The sequence below is a fragment of the Poecilia reticulata genome, linkage group LG12 (assembly GCF_000633615.1).
Source record: "Poecilia reticulata strain Guanapo linkage group LG12, Guppy_female_1.0+MT, whole genome shotgun sequence".
Classification (NCBI taxonomy): Eukaryota; Metazoa; Chordata; class Actinopteri; order Cyprinodontiformes; family Poeciliidae; genus Poecilia; species Poecilia reticulata.
In genome coordinates, this window is record NC_024342.1 from 15,060,969 (window position 1) to 15,069,494 (window position 8,526).

An 8,526-nucleotide genomic window follows, 5' to 3' on the forward strand; every position below is an offset into this window, starting at 1 on the left:
TCCAAGTCATGTGACTCGAGTCCAAGTCATGTGACTCGAGTCCCCACCTCTGGTTATAGCCGCTGTAGGAGTTCAGAGTTAAGAAGTCAAGAGTTATTGAATCCATTTTAACACCTCTAGATTTGATATGGAAACACTTTGTTTTAACACTGGATTTTAACTACTAATAATTTACACCCCAGAGTTACATAAACAGAAAGTGACTCTATTAGAGTAAAATTAACTCTGCTTTTGCACAAAGTCTACTAACACCAACATATTTAACACTTTTGAATTTGCTGTGTAGACATTTAGTTCAAACTGGCACAGATTTGCATTTCGTGAACGAGAATTCAAAAAAGATCATAATAATAAAAGACGCACCTCACAAAGAGTGAAGAGAAGGGCAAAGATCCTGGCATGAGAGAAAGGTAACTGTCTACAAGGACTGATGGATCCTTGCTTTCTTGTTTATTTTTGCTGGGCAGGAACTTGAAAGCAGAGTGGGTCTGGGACTAATCAGTGGTGGTCATTAAAGGATGGAAAAAGTGCCAGAACCAATCATACCCTGCTTGAGTGCTGCGAAGGACAAGCAAGGAGGAATAAGCAGACAAACAGATGAGAGGCGTTTGTTATGTCTGTGAAATTTCTGCGTACATCGTCTCCTGCTCAATGAAAATTTGTTAGACAAAAACATGGTCAGTATTTGTGTAGTGAACCCAGTTTTTACAGCAATACTTGAGAAGGCAGTGTGGTTAGACTCCACTTTTTTTTTTTTTTGCTGAGACTGAATAACTTGAAATAAACAACGTAGCTACATAAAGTAGATTTGATGTATTCCATCCAGTTCATAATTTACATACTTCCATTAATTTTGAGTTTTTCCACTATGGTTAAATCTGGCTGTGCACAGTGCTGACATGAACAGCTTTCATCAATCAAGCAAAGCACTGTTTTATTCCCAAATCAACAAAGAACTGGAGTTTACCTGAAGTGATAGTAAAACAAACAAATTACATCCTCTATAATAAAAGCTAAACACATGTCACATACTGGAGAGTTTTTGCCATACAATTAAGGTTCCACAAACCTTGACGGTACTGCTGTCGTCATTTGTTTTGCATGCCTTCAAGCTGTCAGTAACACTAATGTTCAGACAAGTCACATTTTTACCCTCGAAACAAGTATTTTCAGAGGAAAACATCAATTCAAGAACCCTAAAAATAAATCTGCGGAGGATTTCGTGGCACCTGAGATGAAGGGTCAGTCATAACAGCCAAAGTCCCCATTTTATCAGCCAATGGTTCTTTCATTCAGATTAAAAGCAGAGGTTAATACTGATTCACTATTGTGAAATCATGCCTGAAATATGCACATAAAAGTCATATGCAATAAACAAGCTATTCTTATGCCAGTTTACCAATAAATATAAAGACAAGGCATCATACTTGGGGACACAGCTAAGTGACTGCCATGAAGTGAAAGAATGGCACAGGGGAGGAAGTAAAATGGAGGACAAATGTCTGTGTATATATTTGTGTGTGTGCGTGTGGGTGTGTGTGTGTGTGTGTGTGTGTGCGTGTGTGTGTGTGTGTGACAAACAGCAGTTCAGGGCTTATTTGTTTAAAACACTCCCAGGCCTTTCAAACACAAAAGCTCTCCTGCTGGAGATAACCAGGCAGGACCTTTTATGGAAAGGTCAGATGAGATATGAAAGGAAAGTGTGAGACATCAGAGGCAGACCAGCTAATTCCTTTTGTTGCAGAAGTCTTTGTAAGTGCTTGTTTAAGGCTCTAACACACACACGCAAGCGCGCACATACACACATCTCCGCTATTCTCCTTTGCTTTTGGTCAGAGGTGGAATCGGACACCTGCCTTTTTCCATGTTCTAAGTTACATTTGCAGGTGTCGGGTTTAAGTTGTCCAGCAACACTCCACCTCTTCTTCCCTTTTTCTAACCACTCTGCACACACTCAGTCAGCGGGTGAATGGCTGAGTGTCCCCCACCTCCTCCAAACAATATCAGTGATTTTAAAGAGAAGAAAACAGGAGCTGAAAGCCAATTATACAAATGTCTGGTCTGTGATGAGAGAGGAAACTCAAACAGACAAAGCCCTGTGATGTGGTGAAGCCACCTTGCCGTCCCAAGGTGCACAGGTACACAATAGAAAACCAATTCAAAGCCCAGCCAAATGCATTCTGTCTAGACATGATAGCAAACCAAAGCAACAAAAAAAAAAAAAGAGTCCCTGCAGAGAAGGCATTCCTTTGTAGACACGGTGGAAAAAGAAAAAACAAAAAGTCTTCTGAGAATGTTTTGAAAGAAGCACTTAAAATCTACTTGAATCAACCTGTTATTAGTGGATACTCAACCTCAGAGATCAATCAGCTGAAATTATTTCAGATCTATCTGATGAAAGAAAGGGGGATTTAAAAACAGTTGTTCGGTTTTTAAAGAGAGGAAAGAGGCGTTTAGCTGCTTTTTCCGTTCATCTGTTATAAATTAGCTAAAGCTGTACGGCAGGATATATCGTGGTTCTGCTGGTATTTTTTTAAATATTGTATTTTTGTCTCATATTTAATTTATTATATCAGGAGAGACTTCAACAACTACTGTGAAATGCAAGTGCCATCTCTAAAAGTTACAGTAGAGAGCTTTATTAAAATGTATAATGCATAACTTTAACGAATCATATTTTTAAATAATCTCAGAATTTTGCACTTTACATCTCTTAAAATTCATTTTCTTGTAATGATTGTGTGTAGGTTTGTCTGGTCAGAGGGCTGTGAAGTTAACTCACGAACCAAATTTATTACTCTTAAGATGAACAATGGGAAGTAAGTCTCAGTTGGGACCCGTTCTTATTTATTTTGTCTGTTTCACACAGACACATCTGTAAGCTTCTCCATTACTACTCAGCTGAAATAGTGAGAGAACAGGCATAAGGGGATGAGCACAGCTGTGTACACCTACAAAACTTATATGATTTGATACATTGTGTAAATAATGCACAATGTAAAATGAGTTGCACACACAGTGGTCTTACGGTGGCAAATGGTAAAACTCTGAGTTAAGTGGCTTCCAGCTCACCAATACAAAAACACTATTTTCTGTTGACAAAAACTATATATATTTTTAAAAAATGGCTTAATCTACTTTGTGTGAAAAAATAAAAAGTTATTTCAAAAATTCAAACTTAAAATTTTAGAAAAATTCCATCTATAAAAATTCCCACCAACAGATTATTATTTAAGACTGAGTGATTTTGATCCAAATCTTATCATATTATTCCTCCCCCAATGATTAACTCCAGGATAAAATGAGTGAGCCCAGATGAGCCGACAATAGAATCTCACATGAGCCCATGCTTGGTCAACAATTGTACATCTACACATACGATGTGTTCAAATCTAATGGTTTCAAACAGCACTTAACGAGAAAAATTTGGTATCTTTAGCATAGAACAACCTTCATAATTAGAGCTCATTTCAGCTCCGGCCTGCTAAATCAAAAGAACATATAAATGCTGATGTATTTACTACAAACTCTATTGCAAATTTTCCATCTTCTAGACTACAAATATCTTGATTGTTTTTTTGTTTTTTTTAACAAATTGTTTATTCTCACTCAACTACAGTAATAAATGTCTGTGTACGGTTTGGTTGATTAAGTCAGCTACTAAGTCCTTAATGACTGCCTTGCCTCTGTGATCCCTCACTCCAAAAGTCACTTTGATTTCACGACAGATCTAACAAGAACAAATATATTTACACCATCAGAGGAAGCAGTGTCGCATAAACCAGAGACGACACACACTCACACCGACAGAAAACACAAACACAAAGCTGCGGGTTTTAAAAACCACACCAAACACTCAGTCCGGGGGCCAATCCCATCAAGTATCTAATGTTTTCTCTTGTTTACACACTCTACTAATGATGGGGCCGGTAGACACGAGACACGGTTTCACATAAAAGGAGTCATCACACATCATCATCATCATCAGGACAGTCTGTTGCCTGTAATGAAGACACGGAGTCTGGGCTTCACCCTGTGTAAGCTCGCTGATGTTCAAGTTGTGGTTTCCTGCTGCTGTTCCTCATCACGTTTTTCTAAATGCAGGTTAATCCCACTGCAGTCCGTGCCAGAGGTTATGAACACTGAAAATATCTCATTAAATCAAATAACTTGAAGTGACAATCTTTTTCTTTTTCGTTTTTCTGGAACTGAAGAGCATAAATTGGAATTGGGCATTTCTTCTAATAAACTTGTCTGTACCAAAGAGCCCGAAGCTGGTTCTGATATCGGTCACATGGTCAGATATCTTGAGTCTTGGCCACGAGTGACAAACAGAGTCAGGTTGAGCACTAATTAATTAATTATATATATGTATAACTATTTGGTAAATGTTCACTTCAGACCCATCTGCATGAAGTTCAAGTTTGGTTCTTTGTTGTTGTATTGGTGGTTGGCAAACTATAAAATATTGCACCATTTTTGCTGGTATTTAATATTACGTTTAAAAACACCAGGGCCTTCTGACCTTCAGTACAGTCAAAGCAGAGAAAACGGCGGGCTACGGTATTCCTTAAACAGGCCTGTATTTATGCAGTAAGCTGTTTCAAATTGGAATATTCCATTTACAGAAATAGCAGTGACATACAGCCTTCACATATCTGTGAATATCAAAGGAGCTTTTCATGTGGTAGCCAGCACAACTGGCATGTTGACTACCCCATCATCACCATGTGTCAACTTTAGCCAAGTTATTCATATGGAGGCAACAAAATATTAGTGACATTGTGAAGCGGACTGCCTGTCTGTCTATCTCTCCGTTTCTCACACGTTCACTAGCAGAGGATTCAGCACCCCGAATACTGAAGTGTGTGAAAAGTGTCTGTTCAGGCCAATTTCCTCATATGGAGGCAACAACATTCAGAGATCTTTGATGTTCTGGATGACGCCACATGTTTCGAGAGCAGATGATGAATGGGTTATGGAGCAGGATAGGATTTAAAAAGAGTAACCTCTGTGTTGGCCCTGGACTTTAATGCATGGTAAACAGACATTTTACGTTTGTTTGTAGATTCACTGTGTTTGTCAGAGATGCTGAGTTATGAGGCAACCTGGGAGCATCCTGAGAAGAAAGGCTGTGAAAGCTGAATATGCTGGTATGTGTTTGTGTGTAGATGTCAGTTCAGTCAAGTATTCCAACTAAATAAAATGATACATTTCCTCTCACCTGGAAATACTTTCAGGAAGAAAAATATGAATGAAAACCTGCTTGGGACAAATTATTATAAGTTATGTGAATCGGTTTATTATCGTTTTGATCTTTTCGTTGTGTGTTATCTCTGTCTGCATGTTGAAAACAACAAAATGCAACGTTTATTATAGCTTTCCCAGAACATTCAACAGATACAGAAGAAACGTCAGTCAGTTTCCTCCATCTGCTGCTCAGTACTGTGAAGACATGGTACTATAAGCCAACACAGATTGAATGCGGTCAGCAGTATCTCTTTGATATTATCCATCAAGGATCTACTCTGCCATATCAACAGTCGGGCTACAAGCAGTATATGTGCAACTGAGAGCTAGCTGCAAAGATCATTAAGCCTCTTCTGACATGCAGGTGTTAACTTGAGACAGCCTCTAACAAAGACCTGGTGCCTGGAAATCTACAAACAAGATGTGGGGTAAGACTCTCCTGCTGGAGACCAGGAAGGCAGCAGAAGAGAAAGTGGTAGTGGAGGAGCAGAAGAGAAAACGCTAATCAGTTTAGAACAACTCCAGGTTCTTACAGCAAGTTTCCTAAAGCCTCTGGAGATGTACCTCGTAAGTTGCAGAAATATATGATTTTTTGTGAGCTGTCCCATCCTTTTGCTGGGTTCTAGCTCCTTTTATCTTTTATCCTTTTATGACCGAGTTATCTTTTGTACATGATGAGGAAACAGTCTGTAAATTGCTTCTCGTGGACATTAAAGTTTGAATGCTGTGTGAAAATTCAGTAAAACACCAGGTACGTTCCATCAAACATCTGCAGTGAAGTTTTGGGAAAGCTCCGTGAAAGTACAGACTAAGCTCTGGAAAGTAACCTTTAAGTTCTTTAGAAAGGAACTTCTAAGTTCTGGAAATGTGCACCTCATTTAGTTGGGTACTGACATAAAAACAAACTTAAAATGTTTCTTGGTATTAAAAAAATCTATATGATTTTGTTTGAAAAGGCGCTTATATAAAAAATATGGATGTGCCATTCACTTTTTTCACTTCCTATACCAATAGATATCTGAGGTTTAGTTCTGAACTGACTTAAACTGTTTCTTAAAAAAAAACAGACATAAATGTAGGGAATTACAAATTTATTCCAGAATTCTGCATCAGTACGGCATATTTAAATACACAAACATGCAAAAACAACACAACTGTAATGTGCTCAGCCAGTGCAACTATCAGTAGAACAGCCAATGTAAAATAAACAAACTGAAACTGACAAAAACAATGTGCTGACTTCCTTGATCAGACATGCAAAAACAAACAGCAACAAATCTTCCTTCAAATGGTTCAAATTAGAAATTCTAAATATAAAATCAATAAATTATAACGTTGATCAGAGTCTAGAATTAGACAGAATAAATCTGCCCTTATGGATTGAGCACATTGTCACCAATGCCCAATCTGGATCTTTTGTCAATACTTGGACAGATACAGATATAAATATAAGATCGGTGCATCTCTAACAAATAGAACCTAAAGTGCCTGCAGGTCTACAAAATATGTTCGCATGTGATGCATTTCATTTAGCAGACTTCCTACTCAGAAACTGGCGGCTGTGTGAACATCAGAGGGAATTTAATATGGAATACAGTGCATGTGAGGGATGCTCCACATGTGCAGGAACTCCTGAACTAAATTTATCTTTTTATGCATTACAGGATATGGTGGAGGGTCGGTGGTACCAGAGGGAGGTCAGTTTGATGGGTGGGCTGCCTGCAGCATCATGACTTCAAAAGTGGCCCAAGACCCACAAGATGTAAATGTAGTAATTGTTTATAACTTATTGACTAATAAAAAACTAAATTACAGTCATAACTCTTTGCAGCAACAAATCACATGACCAATCCATCCAAAGTTTGAACTTTATATATAGATCAGCCTAGCTCAGTCCAACATTATACATTTTCAGATTATTAAAGGCGGAATATTCAAATATTTGTAAAAACTAAAACAACTAAAACAAATAACTGGATTGCCATTTATCAAAGCCATATATCTTGATTAAGTAAAAAAAAAAAAGATGATCTTATACTTCTTTAGGATCTGTGTTTTTTGTCATTTAGTTTTCTTTTAAATCAGTTTTTATTCTAAAGCAAATATCATGATGTGACAGTACTGAAAATGCACTCTCCTTACAGGTTTTTGAATGTTTTTTCATAACTAATTGTGAAGGAACTAATACAATCCAAGAATCCTTTTCTGGAACCATGAGTAATTTTCATGCTGATGCTAAGTAAACGCACGCGATCTGATGGCTACTCCTGTCTCCACATGTGTGGATTACCATGTCCTGTCCCAGTGGGTTGCTAATGGGTCTGATTATGGATTTAATCAAGTGCCAGACATGTACCACTTTTCTCTGTCAACATGAGATAGCCACTAACTTTCAGTAAATTTGCAGCTCTTATTTCTCTTCATGAGGTTAACATGTTTAAAGTGGTGCCTTGGTTTGCTGTGTACTCAGGTGTTACATTAGCAAATCAGGCATTCACGAGGGAAGAAAATCAGAACTGCAGAAGCAAAGCAGGCCAGCAAAAAGGCAGCTACATGGAAGTGGTTTAAGTATGAAATACCCATCCATCCATCCATCCATCCATCCATTTTCTTACACCTTTATTCCATTGGGGTCAGAATGGGTGCTGGTGCCTATCTCCTGCTATCAACAGGCCAGAGGCAGGGTTCACCCTGCACAGGTTGCCAGTCCATCGCAGAGTGTGAACCACAATATGAATAAATAAAAATTGCTACTAAAATAAAGCCAAAATAGTTTAACTCCATAGAATTCAGGAACAGACGAACTCAGACAAATGGACGACATTTGTAAGAGAAGATAGACACATAACCGTACCGATTGTCTTAGTTTTTCCTTTTCTATTTTATGAAAAAGCTGTAAAAAGGAGTAGTGGAATGCTAAAATTGCTTGTTGGGTTCTGAACAAAAGTAATTCTTTCCTCTGACTAGCAAAGGCTTGGTGTTATGGTAGAAATATTTTTTGGTGTTAGAGTCAGTGCTTTTGCCTGTGGGAAAAAAAAAAAAACTTGTGACAAGCAAGGAGTAGCACTGGACCAGTACTGGGTCAGTGGAAACACCACTAGTGTCTTGGTGTGGATATAAAAGCACATTAAATGTTGGGAAGATTTCCTTTTACTACAAAAATTTGTCCAAGTCTGGAAATGGAGAAAGAACATTTTGAGCTGTCCTGGAGTTTATGTTTCCAAGAAATGAGATCCTTCAGGATTTATGGAGTCTTTGTGAATTAGGCATACTTCG